The sequence below is a fragment of the Leptopilina boulardi genome, unplaced genomic scaffold (assembly GCF_019393585.1).
Source record: "Leptopilina boulardi isolate dan_hultmark-lab unplaced genomic scaffold, ZJU_Lbou_2.1 LbouV2_30, whole genome shotgun sequence".
NCBI lineage: Eukaryota > Metazoa > Arthropoda > Insecta > Hymenoptera > Figitidae > Leptopilina > Leptopilina boulardi.
The window spans coordinates 2,377,408-2,404,944 of NW_026137863.1; the positions used below are offsets into that span (position 1 = coordinate 2,377,408).

At 26.3% G+C, this 27,537-nt stretch overlaps 1 protein-coding gene and 1 long non-coding RNA gene across 6 annotated transcripts in view; both read right to left on the bottom strand.

The window, feature by feature from the left end:
- The window catches only part of LOC127282451 (fasciclin-3), a 323,057-nt gene that overhangs the window by 145,098 nt on the left and 150,422 nt on the right, over positions 1 to 27,537 (bottom strand). The gene's annotated exons all lie outside the window — the stretch shown is intronic.
- The window catches only part of LOC127282453 (uncharacterized), a 202,255-nt gene that overhangs the window by 99,685 nt on the left and 75,033 nt on the right, over positions 1 to 27,537 (bottom strand). Inside the window, exon 3 of the long non-coding RNA XR_007843205.1 lies at positions 19,014 to 19,128. This is a non-coding gene — a long non-coding RNA (uncharacterized LOC127282453). The remainder of the gene's footprint in view (positions 1 to 19,013; positions 19,129 to 27,537) is intronic.

The window sequence follows — 27,537 nt, forward strand, 5'->3', positions numbered from 1 at the left end:
GAGGTTCTATCAGAATTCCGCCGGAACTTTCAACGTAATTCCATCGGAATTCCATCGGAGTTCCAAAGAATTTCCGATGGGATTCCGACGGAATTCCGATTAATTTTTATTTCCAAAATTTTTAGAGTCCTAATTCCGTCGGAACTCCATCGGAATCCCATCGGAAATTCTTTGGAACTCCGATGGAATTCTGACGGAATTACGTTGGAAGTTCCGGGGGAATTCCGATAGAACCTCCAGGGGTCACTTTCCGGGGAATCTTTCCAAGTGGGTCAGACAAATCCTACAAAATTCATACAATATTATTATCAGTAGTAAAAACCAAAAATTATGCCAATTAATTGACCAATTGACCAATTTTGTTTTTAAATTCAATTTTTGAGTAGAAAAATGAAATTTCATTTTGCTAAAATAAAAAATTGATAATTTCTTTTGTAATTTTACAAGCAGTAGTTGTATTTTAAATAGTTTTCAAAGAAAGTTCCATATTTCAATTTTCGACAACTATATATCATTCACTCTCCATATAAATGTGGGTTTTGGTCTACGATATATATATAGTCGACGTAATATAACAAACAAGAGCAACGTGGATACCATCTCAACGCCTGAAGCTTCTCATCTCTGAGAATTTAGTTCAATGTTCCAAAGCCTCTGTATCAACCACACCCCCTTTATAGCACACAATACCAACCTACTTCTCAACTTGAATTCTAAATTAATAGCGGAAGACATATCCATATTTTCTTATATATATATATATATATATATATATATATATATATATATATATATATATATAATACATTTAGAAAAATGTTTCTTTGAATCAAAAAATTATTTCTTTTGATACAAAAAAATAATTTTTTTTGTAATATGGAAATTTTCAAAAATTCCATAAGACAAAAAAAATATATTATATTTTTTTTTTTTGAAAAAAATAAAAAAGAATCTCGGAAGTAATGAGAAACTCTCGTGCACTCGAAAAAGAAAACATTCAAATAACTTTGTTCAAGATGCGTTCTGTGTCTAAAGGATAGGAAAAGGAGGGGAGGGGTGGACTGACTCTTCTGGAACTTAAAAACCATGTTTCGAAGAAGTAGAAGAAGAAGAAGACTAATTAACTAAAAATTTCTCAAGTTCCCAAAGAGAATCGAAAAGTTCCCGTCTAATTAAACTTTCGACAGAGATGTATTTTGTAGTCGTGAATAATGAGTTTGTATTTTTTTTCTCTCTCTCTCTCTCTCTTTCTCTATATATATATAATGAGAGCCGATTGTTAATTAAATAAATTTTCTAATGAAACTATTTTGGCAAATGAAAATTACCATTGCAGTGAAAATCAACGTGAAATGAAATTTTTTTGACACCTTTAGGAATAAAATTGCAAATAGAATGTATATTATTAGTTTTCAGTAGTAGAAACCAATTTTAGTCAGACAATTTCAATATTAGTAATATTTATTTATATTTATTCGTAAATAATAATTAATTTTTGGTAGAAATTCAGGAGATTTAATCCATTAACAAAACATGAATATTTTGCTAAGGAAAAACGGCCATGGTAACGGTTGCCATTAAAACGATTGCTCAGGTAACTGTTACTATGGCAACAGTTATTATGGCAAAAGTTACTATGCCAAAAGTTAGTTAATAGGGAAAAAGTTACTATGGCAAAAGTTAGTTACTAGGGCAAAAGTTACCATGGAAACAGTTAGTTACTAGGGCAAAAGTTACTATGGCAAAAGTTACTATGCCAAAAGTTAGTTAATAGGGAAAAAGTTACTATGGCAAAAGTTAGTTACTAGGGCAAAAGTTACCATGGAAACAGTTTGTTACTAGGGCAAAAGTTACTATGGCAAAAGTTACTAGGGCAAAAGTTAGTTACTAGGGTAAAAGTTACCATGGAAACAGTTTGTTACTAGGGCAAAAGTTACTATGGCAAAAGTTACTTTGGCGAAAGTTAGTTTCTATGGGCAAAGTTACTATGGAAACAGTTAGTTACTAGGGCAAAAGTTTGTTACTAGGGCAAAAGTTACTATGGCAAAAGTTACTATGGCAAAAGTTACTAGGGCAAAAGTTAGTTACTAGGGCAAAAGTTACCATGGAAACAGTTTGTTACTAGGGCTAAAGTTACTAGGGAAAAAGTTACTAGGGCAAACGTTAGTTACTAGGGCAAAAGTTACCATGGAAACAGTTTGTTACTAGGGCAACAGTTAATAGGGAAAAAGTTGCTAGGGCAAAAGTTAGTTACTATGCCAAAAGTTAGTTACTAGGGCAAAAGTTACCATGGAAACAGTTAGTTACTAGGGCAAAATTTACTATGGCAAAAGTTACTAGGGCAAAAGTTAGTTACTAGGAAAAAAGTTACTATGGCAAAAGTTAGTTACTAGGGCAAAAGTTACTATGACAAATGTTACTATTTATAAAAAAAATTATAAAAGTTCAATGACAATTCCTTTTTGGCTTTAACAAATACATGTATAGTTTAAAAACAGTTTCCGATCAGAAATGAAAAATAAAAAAATGAAAAAGAAAAAGTTTTGAGTTCTTTCATCGGATATCCTCTTTATATATATATATATATATATATATATATATATATATATATATAGAGAGAGAGAAGGTAAAGCGTTTCTTTGAATTCCGATATTCAAGGGTTGAATCTTGAAATAGCTCGATGGTGATGACACAGAGGTATGGCGTATGTAAATACGTCTCAGGCATCAGGAAAATGGTGAATGAGGTGGGAACGATCTCACCTCTCTCGAGGGAATCATTCTCGTTCTAGTATATATATATCTATATATAAACGAAGAGCAAAACTGGTCCAGTTTTCTCTCTCTCTCTTTAAGTTGGAAAATCGCCGTGAAAACTCTCTTGTGTGAGAGATTGTGCTACCAATGAGAAAAAGTGCCTTTTCCTCGGATGTGGATTATTTGACTGTGTGTGTGTATGTGTGTGGATTGCTGACTCGAATCGAAATTTTTTTTTTTAAACCATATCACTTGATAAGCAAAAGTCGATTCATTTTTTTTATTTTTCATCTTTTTTCATTTCGCAAAGAATTTTGGGGGAAAAAAAATAATAATTTTTTTAATCTCTGGATTTTGTTTTTATATTTTCTAAACTTATGCGGATTATTTACTAATATGGATCTAATTATTCCTTATATATATATATATATATTTGTATGTGTGTGATTAACAGCACCTGAATGTCGGTAATTTTCCTATAACGATCAAATGATTTACGCGTTGACCTGAATTATGAACAGGCGCTCTATCATTATTATCTCCAGATAAATGACGGCTGATGGTGGTCGTAACTCCACGGGATTAGTGGTGTGGAGGCTTATTGTAACTCCAAAATTAGTTTCTACGCTTTTCTTTTCTTTTTTTTCTTTATTTCCTTCTTTCGAATCAATTTCGTTATATTTGATACCAATTATATCAAAAAAATTTCACTATATCTCAACTAATATCGACGGAAAAAAATTAGTATATTAAAAAAAATTTATTTTATTCAAATAATCAGTTTATTTGAATTGAATAATTTTTTTATTTGAATCAAATAAACTCTATTTGAATAAAAAAAATAAATTTTTATTTAAAAAAAAAAGTAAAAAATCGTAAATAAAGATGATAATTAAAAAAAAAAAAATTTTTTTAAAGTGGAAGCTAAATTTAAAAGACCATTGACACTGAAAAAGAGGGTCACATATTAGGTTAATTTGTATTAATTTAAAAAGACACACCGGACGTTGAGGGACATGAGTGACGATCGGTCTGTACACTAAATTAAAATGCGTTCACAATATGCTTATTTGCCCCTTTCTCTCTCTCTCATTTTTTTTCTGTCGTGTCAGAAGACAATCAATCTCATTTTAGTTTTAAAACACTTCGGTGAAAATTGGCTTTTTAAAACGAGAAGCAATAGTTGAGTTATCTCAAACCAAAAGTGTGTCGAAGCACGCAGCTTATGAAAGTAGAAAATTAAGTTAACATTATTAGGTTCACAGAATAAGCAAAAGTTCTTTTTTTTTGTCTTCTTTTACAAGAAAAAAAGGGAACTTATGAGAAAATGATATCCGATATTTTAAAAGTAGAATTCCTGAAAAAAAAACAAAAAAAGAAACAAGAATAATTTACGTAATTGTCTGACTAAAACATTATAGTGCTACTGATAATTTTTTTTTTTTTGAGGAATTCGAAACTTTTTGTCTAGATAAAAGTGGGTCTTACTACTGACATTAAAATTATTTAAAAAAAATTGGTCTTACGAAGGCTTGGCTTTACTACTAATTAGAAAAATTAAATTTGGTCTTACTAAGACTGACCTTTACTACAAATTACAAGAAATTAAATTTTGTCTTACTAGGACATGTATTTACTACTAATTACAAAAAAAATTTGGTCTTACCAAGACTGACCTTTACTACTACTTATAAAAAATTGGTCTTACCAAGACTGACCTTCACTACTAATTAAAAAATAAATTTGGTCTTACCAAGACTGACCTTCACTACTAATTATAAAAAATAAATTTGGCCACACTGATTGACCTTTACTACTAGTTACAAAAATATATTTGTTCTTAGTAAGTTGACCTTCACTACTAATTATAAAAAATAAATTCGGTCTTACCAAGACTTACTTGTACTACTAATTACTAGAAAAATTTTGGTCCTACCAAGACTCACTTTTACTACTACTTCTAAAAAAAAATTTGGCCTCACTGACTGACCTTTACTACTAGTTACAAACAATTGGTCGTACTAAGACCGACCTGTGCTACTAAATTACCAATGTTCAGTCTGTCTGAAACTGCCTTTTACTACTAATACTAAAATAACCAAAAATTAGAAAAAATTTAAAACCTTTTTCTTTCTATATTTATATCAACAAAACTATTTTACAATTTTTTTTCTTTTTTAAATAGAAAAATAAATAAAAAAAATTGTTATAATTTGATGAAGAAAATTTCATACAAGAAATAATAAACTTTGAATTGAAGTTCAGTTGAGGGAGTGAGTTACAATTAAATTTGAGTGTTTCCGTGAAAAGTGAAACGGAATCTTTTAAAACTTAAGTAAAGATGCTTCATGATATCTGTAAAGAAACTCGAAAATAAAATCAGAATGTCCTAGGTTCTCGCTCTCTCAAGAGTATAAAATCTAATTCCAAGAAAGTTTCGTGACTCCAAGCCATTCGTATAGATTCTAAGGCTTTTTTTCTCCCCCCCCCCCACCCATACTACTTGTGTGTGTAGAAATACTTATGTGTCTGCAATGAGAATGAAGGATATATAGATATATACGTTGAAAATGGAACGTCTTCATTCGACAAAATTTTTTTTTTTTGTTCACTTGAAAAATGCACTCGGGATAAATAGAAAAAAAAATTCCCAAAAAAATATATATCACTTTTAAAGCGATAAAAATATATTTCTATGATTCAATAGAGTATAATTTTTTTAACGATTCCAAATATTTTTAATATTCCAAATATTAAAACTATTTAATAAATAATATATTCATATAAATAATTATTTTAATTAATAATTTTGAAATTAGTTATTAATTAGTAAATTTATAACTATTAATAAATTAATAACTAATAAGAAATTAATAATTATTTGATAATTTCAAAATTTCAAAATTGATTAATTTTTTTTAAGCACAAAATAGAGATTTTTAATTTAAGGACTTTTTTGAAATTTGGTTATTAAAGTTGGAAAAAAAAATGTTAATGCGCCTGCTTTATGTTCAGAAAAGTTGGTAAATTGATCAAAAAAAAAAAAAAAAGGAACTTATCTCGCCGATCGTAATACAGATATAATGTGACCTGTTTCATGCACGAGACTCGTTTAATGTTGGTTTATCGTTTGACAGGTACATTACAAAAATAAAAAAGATACGAATCAGTTACACGACACCTCTTTGCAAAAATTTGTAAGGCCAACTTTAATTGTATTTATTAAGGGTTATTTTTATTTCACTAATAAAATGATTCTTAATTAATTATATTTAACTAATATATATATACATTCTTTGATGCAAAAATTTTTTTTTCCTAATTAATATTAAAAAGTATTATAATAATATTTTTTTAATTTATCTACATTTAATATTTAAATAATTTTATTCTTTTTTTTAAATTGAAATTAAATTTTAATTCTTTTTTAAATTAAATTAAATATTAATTTTTTTTAATACATTTATATAAATATTTATGAGAAAAAAAAATGAGCGACATTTGTATTCAAATTGTTGTATAATCGAAGAAATAAGGTTGAATGAAAATACGTAACGCAATTTTTTTTTTTTTCTCAAAGAGTGCTAATTACTGTTTTAATTAAATGTCAATTAACATAGTAATGCTTCCGTTGGAAATAGGAAAATATTAATGAAGACAGCTTGGCTGCTGTATATATATATAAGAAATCAAAAAGTAGGCCTCTAGGATTATATAACACATCGAGCGATAAGAATAGAGTCTTTAAGCCTTTTTCTTTTTTTTTTTTTATCAGCGAATAAATAATTATTATAAATATAAAAATTAATGCATTGCAAATTGTTTTTAATCTTGATGGAATAAAAATAATTTTTTTTTTTTAAATATATTGCGAGTTTGTAAAACTGTCATCTCAATATGACATGTAGCATCTTGGCACACGATATAATAATATATGTTTAATAAATTGTGTTTTGTGGGCGACATGAAATATCCCATTTACACGGAAAGTGAGAGTTTTATTATTACGATATATGATGAATTTTTCTCATATTTCACACTTTTTTTTCACATTTAATATTATTGAGATTTTTGTTTATCGCCTTAAAAAAAGTTAATAAAAAAAATTTTTTTACTATTTTGTTAATTTTTGTTAATTTGGCAAATTTTGTTAATTTTTTTTTAGTATTTAATTATAAATAAAAAATTAAAATTAAGTTAATGAAAAAATAATTTCTATATTTTTTTAAATAAATAAAAAAATATATTTTTTACTACTGACACTAAAATTATAAAAAAAAAATTCGTCTCACGAAGGCTGGGCTTTACAACTAATTAGAAAAAAAAATTAAATTTGGTCTTACCAAGACTGACCTTTACTTACTAATTATAAAAAAAATTGGTCTTACCAACACTCACTTTTACTACTATCTAGAAAAAAAATTTAGTCCTATTAAAACTGGCCTTTACGACAAATTATAAAAAATAAATTTGGTCTTACTAAGAGTGACCTCCACTACTAATTACAAAAAATAAATTTGGTTTTACCAAGACTGACCTTTACTAGTAATTATAAAAAATATATTTGTTCCAAGTAGGTTGACCTTCAATATTAATTATAAAAAGTAAATTGGGTCTTACTAATACTGACCTATACTACTAATTTCAAAAAATAAATTTGGTCCTACTAAGACTAACCCTTACTACTAATTACAAAAACTGAAATGGGTCTTACTAAAACTGACCTTTACTACTAATTACAAAAAAATGTGATCTTACCAAGACTGACCTTCACTACTAATTATAAAAAATTTTGGTCTTACTAAGACTCACTTTTACTACTAATTACAAAAAAAATTTGGTCCTACCAAAACTGGCCATTACTACAAATTATAAAAAATAAATTTGGTCTTACCAAGACTCATTTTTACTATTAATTACAAAAAAAAATTATAAAAAATAAATTTGGTCTTACCAAGACTCATTTTTACTATTAATTACAAAAAAAAATTAGAAAAAATAAATTTGGTCTTACCAAGACTCATTTTTACTACTAATTACAAAAAAATTTGGTCCTACCAAAACTGGCTTTTACTACTAATTCGGAAAAATTTAATTTGGTCATACTAAAACTGGCCTTTACTACAAATTATAAAAAATAAATTTGGTCTTACCAAGTCTCATTTTTACTATTAATTACAAAAAAAATTATAAAAAATAAATAAATTTTGTTAAATGAAAAAAAAATACGAGTTGGAATTATTTTCCAGTACTTTCCCGCGAAATTGGCTGTTGATAATCAATTGTTGTCTATATATGGGTTTAATTAGTTTTCAACGGAGAATCTATAATGCGAACATAAAATGAAGAGTGGCTTGAGCGAGAAAATCAGTTTTCTCTTCTCGTGTAAACACAACGGCCACGTCAACGTCATAAACTCTGTTGAACTTCGCGGTCTAATTTCCGCACGTAAACGTTCCCTATTTCCCCCTGCCCCCCCCCTCTCTCTCTCTTCACCTTATACAACCTTTTTCTTCAAGAGTACCTTTTTCGATTTTCACGTCTCTTAATCTCCTGCACTCACATTTTTCTCCCCCTCTCTCTTAAATATAAAAACGACCAACAATAGATTTCACATAAATTTCAAAGCAATAAATAATGTGAGAAAAAAATATTTTTTATGAATAAAAAAAAAAAAAGAAAAAAATTGAAAACAAAACAAAAAGGGGGGAAAATTAAATTTTCAATTGCATTTTTAAATTAGAAATTTAAACAAAAATAAATTAATAAATAAATTAATATAACAAGCAAAAAAAAAATTATACCTAGATTAGAGATATTTTTCACTAAATAAGCGATAGTTTCTGCTATTGCAGAGAAACTTATCGCTATTCCAGATAAACATTTTTTTGCGTTTGTGATTTTATTAAAAAATACTTTTACTTATTTATTAATTAATACAATATAATATAAAATTATAAATAAATAAATAATTTTTTTAACTAAAATAAATTAAATTTTTAATAATTTGAATATAAATTAAAATTGAAATAATTTGAACCAAATAAATTATTAATAAAAATAAATTGAAATACTTTTGAAAAAAAAAATTAATAAAAAATAAATTATCCTTTTTCTAATTAAATTTCGTATTTCCATTGAAATTGTAATCAAAAGGGAAAATTTGTGAAAAGCTATAATAAATATAAAAATTTAATTGAAATATCTGTACGTAAATTAAAAGTATAACTGGCGTGCGTGAAACGAGACAAGTTTTATATAAATGTTTTTTAAAAAAAAAAAAAAAATGATAAATCAGGAATAATATATATATTTTATCGTTTCGTTATGCGAGAGATTTGTGTAAGTGATTCTGATAAAAAGGGTTCTGTTTCATATATATATAGCGTTTTGCGATCGGAATCACGATATTGGTCGTGACATGTGTCTCATGCGATTATTGTTCACGAGAAAATAATTCTATCCGCGAAAATCGCGACTAGGATTACTGGATTCACACAAACACATATAGGTATATATATATACCAAAATTCCCCAGCTCTATTTCATGAAGTCTCTCTTTCAAGTGCAACATCCGTCATGGTTTATATACACTCGAGAAAAAAAAATGAAACACGCGACAGATAAACACGTAAAAATTGTCGCAAACGCTTGACATTAAAGCAGTGTTTTTTTTTTTTGTACCTAACTTGACACGTTGACAAAAAGAAAGGGGGCAAAAAAAAAAAAAATAAAACAAGAAAGATTAAAAAAAAAAAAACGTCAAAGAACTTTGCGATTTCTATTTAAGATTTTCTCCATCTTTTTTTATTTATGAAAATGTAAAAATAAAATTGTTCTTTTTATTTAATTTTTTAATTAAAAATAATTCAAAAAAAAACTATATAAAAAATAAAAAAAATACAAAAATAATAAAAAAACAATACAAAAAAAAATACAAAAAATAATACAATAATAATAAAAACCAAAACTGAAAAAATTAAAAACAATACAAAAATAATAAAAAATACAGAAATAATAAAAAAAAAAAAATACAAAAAATTAATAATCAAATTTTTTTTTTTATATGAATAAAATTATTTATTATTAATAATAAAATTATTATTTGTTATTAAGAAATATAATTATTTTATTATTATAAAATTATTACTCATTATTAAAATTAAAATTTTCATTCATTGTTAAAATTAAAATTATTATTCATTATTGAAATTAAAATTATTATAATATTATTTATTATTTTACACAGAAAATTATAAGGTATTAAAATAAGCTGCAACAACGCTTATTATTTTAATCCATTTTTGCTTATTTTAATACCAAAATGGATTAAAATAAGCAAAATTGGATTAAAATAATAAGCGTTGCAGCTTAATTTAATGCCTTTTAATTTTTTGTGTTTTTATTGTAAATAAAGTTATTTATTATTAACAAAAAAAAATTATTAATTACAATGAAAAATAAAAAAAAAAAGTTATTTTAGGTAAAATTGTATTTTTATGGTGGAAAAAAATTTTTTCTTTCGCGTATAAAAAAAATGAATTTTTTTTTTTCTTTGGCAGAAAAAATAGAATCTTATTTGAAAAATCGTTACTTTATCATATTTTATTTTATAATCACAGTGTGCTTGGGGAATTTATTATTCGTCGTGAAGGGCATCAGACGAGAATCACGTTTTTCTCATTATCGCCCTCTTTTTTTCTCTCTCTCTCTCTCTCTCTCTCTCTCTCTCTCTCTCTCTTTCTCTCACCCACCCCATTTGAGGATGGTGAACATTTGCTTCATCTCCCATCGAATGCAACAATAATAATACCTGCACGAGACTCGTATAAATTTTCAAATCTCGTTTTTGAGATATATTGAAAGACGCTGAGATTGGCGAACCAAAGGGAAGTTACGAGGTCGTTATATGAGTCAAGAACCATTGAAATCGCATTGGCATACTCCACGATGGTTATTTACTGAAACGTCGATGATAACAAGTGATTTTCACTTAACGGAAAATCAATCTTGGAACAAAAAAAAAATAAAACAGATGTAAAAATAATTTTTTTTTTTTTTTAAGGACAAAAAAAAACTTGGAATTAGAAAAGTATTTTATTATTACTAAAGAAGAAGAAAAAGAATAAAAAAATGTAAAAAAAAAACTCGAGAAGAAAACTTAAAAAAAAAAAAAAAAAACTGCGAAATAAATTGTGAACGAGTTCTCGCTAAAATATGAACAAGACCCTCTCAAAATTTGCAGAGGGAGAGAGAGAGAGAGAGAAAGCGAAATAGTTCTCTGTTTTATCGTGGTACCGTTTATCAGTTAGACAATGGTGACAAGCCTCGTATTGTATTGCTGAAACCGGGAAACCATCCTGACCTGCATCTCGTGCCAGATGCCATGCATCTTTGTGCTAATCTGGGTGAACAGTATTTCCAAGATTTATTATTAAAAAAAAGGAAGAAAAGAAAGAAAAAGAAAAAAAAAATGCCTCTCTCTCTCATGACACAATGTCCTGGCACGAGAACATGCAATGTTATTACCGATACTCTCCTCTCTCTCTCCCTCACTCTTTTTCACTCTGCAAACTCAGCAAATTGATATGAATTGCTCTGACAATATTTGTATAATTTCAATTTACGATTTTTTTCTTTAATTATTCTTTTTTTTTTTTTTTTTTTAAAAAAAAGAAAAAAATTATAAAAATAACCTAATTCAGAATTAAAAAATAAATATTAATAATTTATTTATTTATAGTAATTAATTATTTATGAATGAATTAATTTTTTTTATTAAGCCATCATTCTACTAGAGCCTAATTTTTATTTGGCCTAATCTTTATTTAACCTGATTATTAAATATTGACCTAATTTACATTTAATCTAATTCTTATTTGGCCTAATATTTTTTTTTAATTCTTATGTGGCATAATTTTTTATTTATCCTAATTCCAATTGTTTCTGATATGAAAATTATTTATACAATAAATTAAAAGCTAAAAATTATTTAGCCAATAAATTAATAGCTAAAAATTATTTATAGCCAATAAATTAATAGCTAAAAATTATTTAGCCAATAAATTAATAGCTAAAAATTATTTAGCCAATAAATTAACAGCTAAAAATTATTTAGCCAATAAATTAATAGCTAAAAATTATTTAGCCAATAAATTACATTGAGTTTAAATACATAAATTAAGCATAAATAAAATTATAAAATATTTTTTCTTTCAAAGCTTAAAATAAAAAATAAAAACGAATTGTGTTAAGCAAGAATATTATGCCACGTAAGAATTAAACTTAAATAGAGATTAGGCCAAATAAGAAACAGAAAAAACTAGACTAATAAAGAATTGTGACAAATAGCAATAAGGCTAAATAAAAAATAGAAAAAATAAATAAAAAATAAATAAAAAATAAATAAAAATAAATTAATTAGTAATAAATAAATAAATAAAATAAAAAATGCAGTTAACATAAATATTGGGTCAAAAATAAGAATTTGGTGAAATAAAAAAAAAGATATGGTAAATTTAGAAGAAAATTCGTATGCCTCGAATAAATGTAAAATTTTTCACACTTTTAAAGTACCTAGTTTTTTTTTCCTTTTTTTGTTTTGCTCACGAAGAAAACCAAGTTTTCAACACACACACACATGAGTGGAAAATAGACGAGATATTGCGTATGTAGATTGAAATTTAAAAAAAATGAAGATAGTTTCTTCGCCCGAGTCCACTACTACTACACTTTTTATCGATTTCTCTTTCCCAGGCGCGAATTCATCGTGAGTTTTGCGGCCATAACTCAATATGTTATCTTGGGTAAAAAAAAAAAAATAAAATAAAAAAGAGCAAGAAATTGATCGATAAAGAAAAAAATATATAATGATGATGATGATGATGATGATGATGATGATGATAGTAGGGACAAGGGAAAAACTCTTAAAACTATAGTGCAAAAGCTGAATGGTCATTCAACCACCTCTTCGAGAAACTAATAAAAAGTATCTTCTAAGACAAGCGAAGAGAGAGATAGAAGGATGATGGCAAAGTGGTGAAGCGAATCCAAGACATTTACAGGCGATGAGAACAATACCGTGTCTTTAAGGTCGTCGTGGTTTAGGACTCGAGTATCGACTTTTGGTGAACGAAAAAAAAAAGAATGGAAAAAGGAGGAGAAAAAAGTACTCGAATAAAATAGAAAAATTATTTGTTTATGAAAAAAAAATACAAAATCAAATATAGAAAAAATTGAAAAAATAAAAAAATATACGCGAACTAAAGGAAAAATAATAAAGAACAATAGAAAAAAAAATAATACAAAAATAATTTAAAAAAAAAAACACAAAAATAATAAAAAAATATACAGAAATAATAATAAAGAATACAAAAATAAAAAAAACCAATACAGGAAAAAAAAACAATACAAAAAATACACGGAAAAAAAACCTTTACCTGAAACAGCGATATGTTTCATTTAAAACAGTGAAAGTTTTCGCTATTCTAGAGAAACATATCGCTGTTCTAAATAAATTTTTTTTCCAAGAAATAAAAAATAGAAAAATAATAAAAAAGCAAATAATAATAAAAGTCAATACAGAAAAAATACAAAAAAAACAAATAAAAAACATTACAATATAATAAATTATATAAATAATAAAAAATAAAAAATAAAAATACAGAAATAGTAAAAAATAATACAAAAAGTAACGACAACAATAGAAAAAGTAACAAAAATTATAAAAGCAAAAAAAATCAGAAACAGGACAGACAGAAACTACAAAAAAAAAATTAAATAATGTACTTTCTTATTACGATTCGAAATCGTGAATATTATTTTTTTTTGTCCTCTTTACAACAGATTCTCAATTCCCGTCAAACAATATGTCAGGGATTCGATTCAAAAACTCGCGGTAATAACAATTTAATAACAAAACTTATTCCATTTTCCAGCTTTAGATTTTTCTCCTAGGTTTCCTTTCTTTTTTTTACTGTTGTTTTGTTTTTACTTTTTTTTTTTTTTTTTTACTTTTTTCGTCTTGTAGAATACAGAGAGAGAGAGAGAAAGAGAAAGAGAAAAAGAGAAAGAGTGATGTTGGGGGAGTCTCGGGAAAGACAAGTCGTGCGCCATCGAAAGCTCTTGAGCCTTGGCTGGGAAAAATTCTTGTTCGTACACCTTGTTTATGGCTTGTCACAGCCGCCTGGAATACATTTGCTTTCTGGCCGAAGTGAAAACTTCTTTTCTATCCTTTTCCGCAGTGCCATTCTTTTTTTTTTTTTTATTTATTATTATTTTGCATCACTGTATATATCTGTATGTTATTAAACTTTTCTCAAACCATATTGAGAATTCACGACTTTTACAATTTTAAGTTTAATAAAAGCATTTATTTTGCTTTTAGTTTAATTAAATTAGAAAAATGTGGAATAAACAAAAATTTTCTTTCGTTTTTTTTAACAAGGATGTAAAATAAATTTCAAGGTTGTAAAATAAATTTTAAGGTTGTAAAATAAATTTTAAGGTTGTAAAATAAAATTTAAGGTTGTAAAATAAAATTTAAGGTTGTAAAAACAACTTTGTAGGTTCTAAAATAAATTTAGATTTTAGAATAACATTTAAGGTTGTAAAAATAATCTTCAAGGTTGTAAAAATAACCTCCAAGGTTGTAAATTTTTTTAATAAGGTTGTAAAATAAACTATAAGACTGTAAAACATTCTTCAAGGTTGTAGGACAAATGTTAAATTACCTTCAAGGTTGTAAAGTATTTTGTAAGGTTATAAAACAAACATTAGGAATGTAAAATAAAATTTAAGGTTGTAGAACAAATGTTAAATATGTAAAAAAACCTTAGGAATGTAAAATAAGGTTAATAAGGTTGTAAAACAAACTTAAAGGTTTTAGAACAGAATTTAGAAATGTAAAACAAACTTTAAATTTGTAAAATATGTTTCAGGGAAGTAATACAACCTTTAGGAATGTAAAATAACCTTCAATAAAGTTGTAAACAAACTTTAAGGTTGTAAAACAAATTCGAAAGTTCTGTAGAAAAAAATTATAAATATTTAAAGCCAATTTTAAGGTTGTAAAATAAGTTTCAGAAAAGTAATACAACCTTTAGGAATGTAAAATAACCTTCAATAAAGTTGTAAACAAACTTAAGGTTGTAAAACAAATTCGAAAGGTTCTAGAAAAAATTATAAATATTTAAAGCCAATTTTAAGGTTATAAAATAAGTTTGAGAGAAGTAATACAACCTTTAGGAATGTAAAATAACCTTCAATAAAGTTGTAAACAAACTTTAAGGTTGTAAAACAAATTCGAAAGGTTCTAGAAAAAAATTATAAATATTTAAAGCCAATTTTAAAGTTGTAAAACAAATTCGAAGGTTCTAGAAAAAAAATATAAATATTTAAAGCCAATTTTAAGGTTGTAAAACAAATTCGAAGGTTCTAGAAAAAAAATATAAATATTTAAAGACAATTTTAAGGTTGTAAAACAAATTCGAAGGTTCTAGAAAAAAATTATAAATATTTAAAGGTAATTTTTTTAGGTTGTAAAATAATTTTGAGAGAAATAATACAATCTTTAGAAATGTAAAATAACCTTCAATAAGGTTGTAAAACAAAACACGGAGGTTTTAAAACTAACTTTGGACCTGTAAACCAAACTTTAAGGTTGTAAAATAACTTCAAAGAATGTAAAATTAATTCTAAAGCTGTAATATAACCTTTAATGATTTTACAACTTTATAGGTGGTAAAATAACTTTAAAGGTTCGAAAACAAATTTTAAGGTCGTAACCCTTAATTCTTAAGGATGTAAATAAAATAATTATTTTACACAACTTTGTATATGAAAAATAAGGTTGTATACAACAAACTTAAAGGTTGTAAAACAAATTTTAAAGGTTGTAAAACCAATTTTAAATTTTTGTAAGCTACTGAAAAAAAATATATAACTAAAATGAAAGCAGTTTTGTTTTTTTATATAATTAAGCGCAGGTGTTAATTAATTAATTTACATATTGACGACAAGTTGAATTGAAAACTGCGTTATTTAGTATATAATGCATAACGAAACATGGAAACATGGTGTGAGATAAACTTTGCAGTTGCCGATGAAGAAGCGGTAAAAGCATATGTTGCAGCCTCGGTTATAAATTGCCGGGTGCGATAACAACTTTTCCGGGATATGCCTCGGTTCCAGACTATACTACTAGCGAGAGGGAGAGAGAGAGAGAGAGAGAGGCTGAAAGTAACAGCGGGTAAAGTATAGCAAGTGATTTGTCCCATGCCACGTGACAGACCTAATATTTTTCACCGGCAACGAAACAATACGGCGGCGGTGGAATCTGATTTTAAATCGACCTTAGTTGCGTGAAAAAGGATGATTATTATATATAAAAAAAATTCACGACACGTATAGGACTTAAAAGAATAAAAAAAATATATATACGACACATTTCTTGTAATTTTTTAAGTAGTAAAAATAAGTTTATGTCAGACAAAAAATAACAAAATAAGTTTAGGTTAAACAAAAATAAAAAAATAAGTTTAGGTTAAAAAATTAAAAAAAATAATCTTGATGTAAGTGGTAAAAGACAGTTGCAGTCAGACAAGCTCTCTAAATTTCTTACAAAATTTTTCAGTAGTAACAAATAGTTTTAGTCAGACAAAGTGGTATTTTTATACAAGTTAAAAAAGACAGTTACAGTTAGGCAAAAATTTTTTAGTCAGTCAGTATTTAAAATTGTCATCTTTTTTTAGTAGTAAAACACAATTTTGTCAGACAATTAAATTCTTCGCTTTTTTTATTTGGTCTATTAAAATTTCTAACAAATAATCAGTAGGTAAAATATAGTTTGAGTCAGACAGAATAAAAAAAAAATATTCGTAATTTTTATATAAGTAGTAAAAAACAATTGTAGTCAGACAAGTTATTTTTAATTTTAAAAATAATTTTCCAGTAGTAAAAATAGTTTCAGTCAGACAAGATATAAATTTTTATATAAGTAGTCAGACACAGTTACAGTCAGACAAGTACATTATAATTTTTAAAATAATTTTTCAGTAGTAAAAATAGTTTTAGTCAGACAAGAAATAAATTTTTATATAAGTAGTCAGACACAGTTGCAGTCAGATAAGTACTTTATAATTTTTAAAATAATTTTTTAGTAGTAAAAATAGTTTTAGTCAGACAAGATTGAAATTTTTAAAAAAAAGTAGTAAAACACAGTTACAGTCAGACAGGTTCTTCGATTTTTTTTTACAATTTGCCAGTAGAAAAAATTTGTTTTAGTCAGACAAAGCAGAAATTTTTGAATAAGTAGTAAAATACAGTTACAATCAGAGAGGTTCTTAAAAAAATTTTTCCCCCAATTTGCCAGTAGTAAAAATAGTTTCAGTCAGACAAGACATAAATTTGTATATATACAAGTAGTAAAACAAAGTTACAGTCAGACAAATTGAAAAATTTATCTCAAATATTACACATTTTTGAAAATAAAATAAACTTGTCACGTCAGTAGAAAATTCAATATTTCTAAGAAAAAAAAAAAATTTCTTTTGTTACTTGAAAATAAAAATTTTTCCAAGTCTTTCAAATTTTATACTCTCGGTGTATATATATATATATATATATATATATATATACTAGAGGGGCTATGCCCCCCTGCGCGCTTCGCGCGCCAACCCCCCTATTTTTGGCGGGAAATACAGAGAGAGATGAGGGAAGGGGGAAGGACTTGCGGCTATATTCAGACCCTTGAAACGAACATAACCTCAAAATTTAGGTCATTTTTGACGGAGGAGGGGAAATGAGAGGAGGGAGGCGGACTTGCGGCTAAATTCAGAGCCTTGAAACGAACATAACCTCAAAATTTAGAAGGGGGGACTCCCCCCTCCTAGGTCAAGAATTCTTGAAACAGCGGCGGCGGCGGCGATATCTTTTTGTAATATAGGAAGATATATATATATTTTCATTGTGTCAGACGCCTTGTCTACTTTAATTTAACCTGTAACGTGACTGTTTCCCCTCTATAATTTCTCGAAACGAATTCACCTTACATTTTCCTGGAATAGAACAACTTTTCAATCAAACTTATTCTTTCCTACAACATTCGCCCTACAATAATGTTTAAAAATAAAACAAAAAAAAAAATAATACGAACTTAAATTTTAAAACTGGTAATAAAACCAAAAAAAACATTTTCATAAATTCAGAAAAAAAGCCTTAAAAAATTAAATTATTTTCTAAACGATTTTTTTTTTTAATTAAAAAAATGAGTTTATATTGCGGGGCAGCAAATAAAATTGATAAAATTTGAAATTCCATATAGTGATGGAGACATTGTTTAAAATTAAAACCAAAAATGTGAATTTCGAGAGAGCAGGAGTTTAATGCAGGTTATATTTCAACAAGTTATAATGCATCTACATGTATCGAAAGCTCTCTGATTCAGTTGATTTGTTCATGAGCTTTCGCAACTGAATGCTTCGTTAATCCCCAATCAATCGAAATTGACCACCATAAAGAGAGAATCAGAGAGAGAGTCTGTGTGTGTGTGTGAGAGAGAGAGGGAAAACTAATCAGTTTATCACTTTTCAATTGATCACTCTCTTCATTTTTCAAAAATAAATTTTTAATTCCACTTTCTTGATATTAATACGTATATACACTGAACAAAAAAATTTATTTGATTCAAATACTCGAATACTTGAGTATTATTAAATAAATAATTATTTGTATGAAATAATTAATTATTTGTATCAAATAAATATTTATTTGTATTAAATAAATAATTATTTGTATCAAATAAATATTTAGTTATATCAAATAATTATTGTTTAATTACCAATTAATTACAAATTATCATATTACCAATTAGTATGATATTAGTTTAAAATACAAAAAAATTATAAATTTACTTAATTCAAATAAAAATTATTTGGTTCCAGTAAATATTTATTTGATAATAGTCAAGTAATCGAGTATTTAAATCAAATAAATTTTTTTTTTTTAGTGTAATTTAATTCTTTAATAATATCGAATTATTATTTAAAAATTATTGTGAATTAATTTCATATAAATTGAAATATTTTTTTAAAAAAAATTCATTTCTTAACTGTGTGTGAATTTTGAAAAAAAAACCATGTGCAGATATTTGGATGAAATTCCACACTTTTATTTTACATTTCTGAGGCGTTAATTCATAGGAAATATAAACCCAAGGGAAATCAGCGAGAAATATGCATAATTGTATAACAAATTTACCACGTAAGAGCTCTTCTTTATGGTCCACTTTTTTTTTTTTTTTTTAAATGGATCTCTGCGCAATATAAACTTCCATGTGTGTGTATACATATATATACCCTTAAGAGATATTTACCTGAAACAAAGAAAAAAGAATAAAACTATTAATGTGGTTCTGTATAAGCAATAAAATTTAGTTACTAAACAATTAACTGAATTATTTATTTTAATTATTATATATATAATTTTAGTATAATATATTAATATTATTATACCAATAAAAATATATTATTATAATATTAATAGAAATATATTATTTTATTTTTTAAATTTCATGCAACGGACAAAAAAATTATTTTTAAATCAAGAATACTCTCTAAATCTAAATTAGGTAAAAAATTAAATTGGAAAAAAAATTAAAATAATCGATTTCACTGGACTACTGAATTTATTTGTATCAAATAAATATTTATCTATATCAAATTAGTGGTATTTATTTCAAATACAGAGATTATTGGTTCAAATACAATTTATTTAATTCAAATAAATATTTATTTGATACAAATAAGTATTTATCTGTATCAAATAAATATTTATTTGTATCAAATAAATATTTATTTGTATCAAATAAATATTTATCTGTATCAAATTAATGCTATTTATTTCAAATACAGAGATTATTGGTCCAAATACAATTTATTTAATTCAAATAAATATTTATTTGTATCAAATAAATGGTATTTATTTATTTATGTATTTATGATTGAAATGCAATTTATTTAATTAAAATAAAAATATATTTGTTTCAAGTAAATATTTATTTGATAATACTCAAGTAATCGATTATTTGAATCAAATACATTTTTTTTCACTGTATTCTTTATACAAAAAAAATTTTTATTTGAAACAACAATATGTTTCTCTAGAATAGCAAAAAAAAAAAAATTTAGTGAAACATTTCGCTAATCCAGTAAAACTAATCGCTATTTCAATGTGAAAATTTTTTTTCCGCGATAATTTAAAAATAATCTAAATTTAAAAAATTCAATTAAATTCCAAGAATTACTTTTCACAAAAATTAAATGTAATTAAAATTTATATTTACTTATTTTTAATTTTGAAGACTAAATTATTTTCGTTGGCGAACATATTTAGCTTATATATATCTTTTAAGCACAAAAATGAACCAAGAATATTTCGAGACGATTTTCGTTGTAAGCGACAATTTCAACTGGGAAAATTATATAATTCGGCAAGAAGAGAGAGAAAGAGAGAGAGAGAGAGAGAGAGAGAGAGAGAGAGGATGTTTCGTAAGGGCTTAATTAGTAGCGAAGACAGAATTGAGAGCTATTAAAGAGGCTTTTGGGGTGAAAATAGCAAAACGTAAGTATCTTCTCAGTTCGTGAGTATGAATGCAGTTATATATATATACTTAACATGAAGAGAGCTGAAAACGTTTTGCGGTAATTGTGGTCAACCTACATGCGACTCATACACGGGAAACAACCTCTCTTATGTAAAATTCGTATATATATATATATGTATATGTAAGAGAAATTTTAACTTTAGATAATCAGATAAGCATTTACGCCAGATGATAGGCCATTATACCAAAAATGCACGTATTCGCTTCGAATTCAACGATTGGTTTTTGTCGATCGTTCGCCCGTGTGTGTAATTTTATATTCTCAGCACTTGGACTTTGTGCTCTCCTCCCCCCCCCCATGCAGTCGAATTTCGAAGAAGAAAACTTTTATAACTGCGCGTTCAATGTATTATTGCGGTCCGCAAGTCAAATGCAGTTTTTGAGAAAATTACTTTTCAACACATAAATTCAATTCAACTCATCGCGAAAACAAATTGTTTGTATTTTATTTTCCCAAACAAAAAAAAAAAACTGAAAAAATTCTATTCTAAAAAAATATTGCCGCCTATTTAACCCACTTTGAAAGATTACCCGGAAAATACCCCCTTGGAGGTTCTATCAGAATTCCGCCGAAACTTCCAAAGTAATTCCGTCCGAGTTCCAAAGAATTTCCGATGGGATTCCGACGGAATTAGGACTCTAAAAATTTAAAAAAAAAATTAATCGGAATTCCGTCAGAATTCCGCCGGAACGCCGTCGGAATCCCATCGGAAATTCTTTGGAACTCCGATGGAATTACGTTGGAAGTTCCGGCGGGAATTTCCAATGGGATTCCGACGGAGTTCCGGCAGAATTCTGACGGAATTCCGATTAATTTTTTCAAAATTTTTAGAGCCCTAATTCCGTTGGAATTCCGTCGGAATCCCATCGGAAATTCTTTGGAACTCCAGCGGAATTACGTTGGAAGTTCCGGCGGAATTCTGATAGAACCTCCAAGGGTGCACTTTCCGGGAAATCTTTCCAAGTGGGTAAGAATATTTGCCGCATGTATTTTATATTCTTAAAATTAGAATAATAATATTCTTCATGTGAAAATTTTTTTTTTTATCAAGAACAGCAAAATATTTTCCTAAAACAACGAAAGTTTTCGCTATTCTAGAGAAATTTATCCATGTTCCAAGCGAAGATTTATTTATTATTTTTTTTTTTTTTTTGTTAAAAAGACGCCAAGAAAATATTCTTAAATTAAGAATATAATTTTTTGTGATATAAAAAATTATAGAAAAAAAAAATCTGCCAATTTTTAAATAAAATTTTAATTTACTTTTTATTATCAGTGGCACTAAATTCTAATATAAGATAATAAAAAAAGGAATCATATGTAAAAAAAAAACTACCAAGGTGTTAAAAAAAAATAAATGTCAAAGAAAAGGCCAACCTTTATATATATATATATAGGATGACTCAATTTATTAAATTTTATTTCACTCGAGGAACTTTGGTTTTTTACACCCAAGTAAAAGTGACGGTGTAAAATCGCTGTTTACTTAAACTCTTTGAAATAGAATATATATATATATATATATATAAGAAAAATTCTTTTCTCCTCGGTGAAAAAAAGAAAAAAACACTTTTATTTTTATTTCCATTTTAAGGGGATTTTTACTTCTCTTAGAATAATCCAAAGTAAAAAAAAAATAAATAAAATGAAAAAAACAACCATAAAACAAGTATAAATTTAAACATGAAAACACACACACAATGCGCAATGTCTTTAAAACTAGAAAGGCTACGAGAGTTAATTTAATTAAAATCGATTTCGTTTCGCGAACGCGAGCGCGGATATATTACGTAATTGTTCGTAATACTTATTCATTACATTCAAAGTATATCTAGGCGTCGAGTTAGATACGCTTTTACCTTTATACATAGGCGTAATTAATAGCAATTTAATTCAGCACGATTATATATACATATATATTAGAATCAAATCTCCAGTTTCAAATCTATTCTCTAAATTTATACAGAGTTATATTATATTTATTATATTTTTTAATATAATAAATAATAAATAAAATAATAAAAATAATAATAATAATAATAAAATCGTAAACAAATGTAAATTTATATTTATTATAAAAAATTATTAAATAAAATGAATATTATAATAAAATATATAATATTCAAAAAGGTTTTATCAAATAGAAATTAATAGGATTTTTGGAAAAAAAATAAAAATTGCTAACAATTTTTAGAAGGCTAAACAATTGAATAAAATTAACGAGAAAAATGATCAATTTTCTGATTATCTTGCACTTATTTATCCTTGACTTGAAAAAACGTTCACATGATTCACTTGACACTTGTGATTGTAAAATATATAGAACAAGTGCATTCAAGGAAATTTAAACGAAAAAAAAAGTTTCTTAGAATTTTCAGTACATATTTTATTTCTTAATTCTCTCCTTTTTTTTCGTAATTTTTTTTTTTATATATACTCTTGCTAATTTTTATTAAATTATTATTTATCATTATTTTAGTTTAAGCGAATTTTAATTTTTGAAAAAAAAAATTCTCATTCAATCGAATTTTATGTGATTTGAATTTTTAAATGACCGAAATTCCAATTTACCGAATTTTTATTTGTCCGAAATTTTAATTGATACAATATTTAAGACGCCGAATTTTTATTTATCCGAAATTACAAATGTCAGAATAAACAATTGACAAAAAGATTTCTCGACGCAATTTTTCTGTCCATTGTTTGTTTGGACATTTGTAATTTTGGATAAATGAAAATTTGGCGCCACAAAAATTCTGTCAATTCAAAATTCGGACAAATAAAATTTCGGCGCCTTAAAAATTTTGTTAATTCAAAATTCGGACAAACAAAATTTCGGATAAATGAAAATTCGGCGCCTTAAAAATTCTGTCAATTTAAAATTCTGACAAATAAAATTTCGGATAAATGAAAATTCGGCGCCTTAAAAATTTTTTTAATTCAAAATTCGGTCAAACAAAATTTCCGATAAATGAAAATTTGGCGCCTTAAAAATTCTGTCAATTCAAAATTCGGACATATGAAAATTCGGCGCCTTAAAAATTCTGTCAATTCAAAATTTCGGACATATAAAAATTCGGAGAAATAAAAATTCGAACAAATAAAATTTAGGATAAATGAAAATTCGGCGCCTTAAAAATTTTTTTAATTCAAAAATTCGGACAAACAAAATTTTGGATAAATGAAAATTCGGCGCCTTAAAAATTCTGTCAATTCAAAATTTCGGATAAATGAAAATTCGGCGCCTTAAAAATTCTGTCAATTCAAAATTCGGACATATGAAAATTCGGCGCCTTAAAAATTCTGTCAATTCAAAATTTCGGACATATAAAAATTCGGATAAATAAAAATTCGGACAAATAAAATTTAGGATAAATGAAAATTAGTCGCCTTAAAAATTTTTTTAATTCAAAATTCGGACAAACATAATTTCGGATAAATGAAACTTCGGCGCCTTAAAAATTCTGCCCATTCAAAATTCGGATAAATGAAAATTCGGAGCATTAAAAATTCTGTCAATTCAAAATTCGGACAAGTAAAATTTCGGATAAATAAAAATTCGGCGTTTTAAAATCAAATTCCAACCCCTGATGAAATCACAAGTATTACTACAGCAAAGAGAACGTTAACCTATTGCTGCTAACAAAAGTGAATATATAAAGTTGGCGTAACAGTTTGGACAATACTGGTTAGTAACGTAGAATATATATATATATATATATATATATATGTGAACGCATATTACAGAGTGTCATCATAGGACTTTGAAGGGAAAGTCTTGGAGATACGAGAGCCTCGGACCGCAACTCGCCATCGTTTGTTCCAAACTTTCTGACTACTTATATTCCGCATGTAAATTATGTATTAATCTTGCCGCGTTCAACGTGTCGAGAAAAATGGCATTTTTCTTTTTCAACAAACCCCCCCCAAACTTTCACGACTTTACTGGATATAGTATTAATTATTTATGCCAATAAAAAAAAATTGTTTTACCAAAAAAAGACGTTATTTTAGCCGATTTTCTATTTTCACGCCGTAAAAAGACGTGAATTTAATCAAATGTCTATTATTACGCCGTAAAAAGACGTAAATTTAGCCGGCTGTCTATTTTCACGCCTTAAAATGACGGGAGTTTGACCGATTGTCTATTTCCACGTCGGTAAAAGACGTAAATTTAACCGGTTGTCTATTTTAACGCCGTAAAATGGCGGGAATTTGGCCCATTTTTTATTTCCACGTCGGAAAAAGACGTAAATTTAGCTAAATGTCTATTTTCACGCCGTGAAATGGCGAGAATTTGACCGATTGTCTATTTCCACATCGGAAAAAGACGTGACTTTAGCTAAATGTCTATTTTCACGCTGTGAAATGACGTGAATTTAGACAAAATTCTGTTTTACGCCGTAAAAAGCCGTAAATGTAGCCGGCTGTCTATTTTGACGCCGTAAAATGTCGGGAATGTGACTGATTTTCATTTTTCACGTCGGAAAAAGAAGTAACTTTAGCTAAATGTCTATTTCCACGCCGTGAAATGACGTGAATTTAGCCCAAATTCTATTTTCACGCCGTAAAATGTCAGGAATTTGACCGACTGTCTATTTCTACGTCGGAAAAAGACGTAATTTTTGCTAAATGTCTATTTTCACGACGTGAATTTATTAAAAATTCTATTTTCACGCCGTAAAAAGACGTAAATTTAGCTTTATTATTATAAGATTTAAAATTATAAAATATGTTAGTAACGGGTTTTAGAGAAAATTCCCATAAATTACTGTTATAAGTGGCACACATACAATAGAAAATAAAAAAAAAAAAAAAAGAAGAGAGAAGAAAAAAGATTCTATATTGCGCGATACATGGGAGAAAAAGATTTTATTACGACTTCTAGCTCAGGTAACCAGTGTGCTATCGTATTTCATAGAGTATCACAGTGCTTCTTTTCGACGTAAGCCGACTCTGGCTCTCGCAGTCAAATCCACTTGTCGAGTTCCCTTCCGAATCATTTTTGATTCATGCATTTTCCATTTGATTCCTCAATCCTTCTTTTCTATAGATTTATATATATGAGAAATCGTCTCTCTCTCTCTCTCTCTCTATACCATATACTATATACAAAATATCCCCATGTCTTTGCATTCATAAAGTAAATCTTTAGGAAATAAAAAATATTACATATCGTTTATTTTTCTTACTATAATATTATTTATTATTATCTACTATTAATGTTATTTATTTATTTACTTATTTAAGATAATAAAAGAAAAAAAATAATTATTTATTATCCAATATTTTTTCTTATATACTGTATTTTATTTTTTATTACTTTTTTTTATTTTTCTTTTTTTTTATTATTATTTATAATTTAACTAATAAAATTTTATAATTATTTTTCCGCGATTGAAATTTTAAAAAATAGTGATTTAAAAAAAAAGAAATGATGGAAAAAAGAAATTATTTTTTTCTAACGAAAAAAATGGAACGCTATCTTTTCGCTTTTGTATATAAAACCAAAGCCGAGAATCTTGCGAGTTTAAACGCGAAGCCAAGTTGCTTATGTATGCTACCTCAGTTTTTCCCGTTAAATCATCAAATATTTAATATCCCAACAATATTTTCTCCTACGGTCAAAAAAAAAAAACTTTAAAAAAAAAAAAAAAAATGAGTGACATATCGGCATAAAGCGTCTTGAATAATGTTTAAACAATGAAGATTGAAAATGTAAAATATAAACTGCAATTGGCAAAAAAAAAAAAAAAAATTGAATGACATCTTAAAATAAAAATTATTCTGATATAAAAACCAAATAGAAAATCCTTATCCTAATATAGGGAAAGAACCAAAAAAAAAAAAAAAAAAAAAAAGAATAATTATTATAAAAATAATAAAAATGATACTAAATAAAAAAAAATAATAATATAAATAATAATTATAATGATAAAAATACTACTAATAATAATAAATAAAAATGATTAATTATTTATAAATAAATTACAAAAAAAAATGAAAACCTTATTAATATTTGAAAATAAATAATAAATCTTTAAATATTTTAAATATTGTTCAATTTTCATTGAAAAAATAGATGCGCGCATATAAAAAGTGTAAATAAAGAAACTGGCTATTAAAATAAAAAGTAAGTAGATTTAAAAAAAATATATATATATATATATGCTAAATGGCTTTTCCATGAGTGAATAAAGGTGAAGTTGAAAGAAAACAAGTAATAGGGTGGAAGTGCATTGATAAAACGGTACAATCGGTTTTACAAGCGAATTGCCAACTTTTCCTGTTGTGTGTTCAATACCCACTTTCAACATAAAATCAAATGTGAAGTACTTGACCTCTCTCTCTCTCTCTCTCTCTCTCTCGCTTACGTTTCGTCCAGTTCAACTAAAGTGCACTTGAAAAATACTGTTCCGATATATATATATATATATATATATATATATATTTGGTGGTGCAATGCACCTTGTTCTTTGTATATTTCAAATTTTTTTTTCATTGAGAGAAATATTTCAGTGTATGGATATTTTTATTATACGAGAGAAAGAGAAAGAGAGAGAGAGAAAAAGGAAAAATTTTCATAGAAAAAAAAGAGAGAAAGAAAATAGATCGTATTACGTGGTTAATGAAGCTATTTTCTCTGTGTGCAAAAATTTTCATCCAACAAAGAAATATTAATATAAAAAGCTAATATAGTCGAAATTCTATATATATATACTCCTTTGTAAAAATTAATTTTGTTTTATGAACAATAAAAAAAACTGGAATTATTGCTATTCAATGGAGCCACAATTTTTATTCTTTTCTCACATATATAAGAGAACATAAAACATTTTAACTGCTTTCTATTTATAATTTAAAACTAATTATTAATTCTTCCTAATTATAATAACAAATAACAATGAAAATAAAAAAAAATTATTTATAACAATTTTATTATTTATAATAATAATAATAATAATAATAATAATAATAATAATAATAATACAATAATATAATAATAATAATAATAATAATAATATATAATTATAATATATATAATACATTATTTATAAATATTATTAATAATATCCCGTGTGGAAAAAGCCACGATCTTGCCCTCAAGAGTTCGGGGC